This window comes from Entelurus aequoreus, linkage group LG17 (genome assembly GCF_033978785.1).
Source record: "Entelurus aequoreus isolate RoL-2023_Sb linkage group LG17, RoL_Eaeq_v1.1, whole genome shotgun sequence".
NCBI classification, from domain to species: Eukaryota; Metazoa; Chordata; class Actinopteri; order Syngnathiformes; family Syngnathidae; genus Entelurus; species Entelurus aequoreus.
The window spans coordinates 27,476,171-27,476,880 of record NC_084747.1 but is presented as its reverse complement, the minus strand read 5'-3'; positions in this window follow the sequence as shown (position 1 = coordinate 27,476,880).

The following is a 710-nucleotide window of genomic DNA, read 5'->3' as shown; positions in this document are numbered from 1 at the left end:
ACCGTGTAGTTACTTGTCCATGGTTTAATAGTATTGTTGATCTTCTGTCTATCCTTCCAGTCAGGGATTTATTTATTTAGTTTCTATCTGCATTTGAGCCAGATGCTATCACGTTAGCTCAGTAGCTAAAGAGCTTTGCCGATGTATTGTCGTGGAGATAAAAGTCACTGTGAATGTCCATTTCGCATTCTCGTTTCTCATTTTCAAGAGGATATAGTATCCGAGGTGGTTTAAAATACAAATCCATGATCCACAATAGAAAAAGGAGAGAGTGTGGAATCCAATGAGCCAGCTTGTACCTAAGTTACGGTCAGAGCGAAAAAAGATATGTCTTGCACTGCATTCTAGTCCATCACTCTAACGTTCCTCATCCACGAATCTTTCATCCTCGCTCAAATTAATGGGGTAATCGTCGCTTTCTCGGTCCGAATCGCTCTAGCTGCGTTGAAAACAATAGGAAAATATGAGGAGGCGAACAACTGACTACGTCACGCTACTTCCGGTAGGGGCAAGGCTTTTTTTTATCAGAGACCAAAAGTTGCGAACTTTATCATCGCTGTTCTATACTAAATCCTTTCAGCAAAAATATGGCAAAATCGCGAAATGATCAAGTATGACACATAAAATGGATCTGCTATCCCCGTTTAAATAAATAAAAATTCATTTCAGTAGGCCTTTAAACATTTAAATCACTACTTTATGAATGAAAG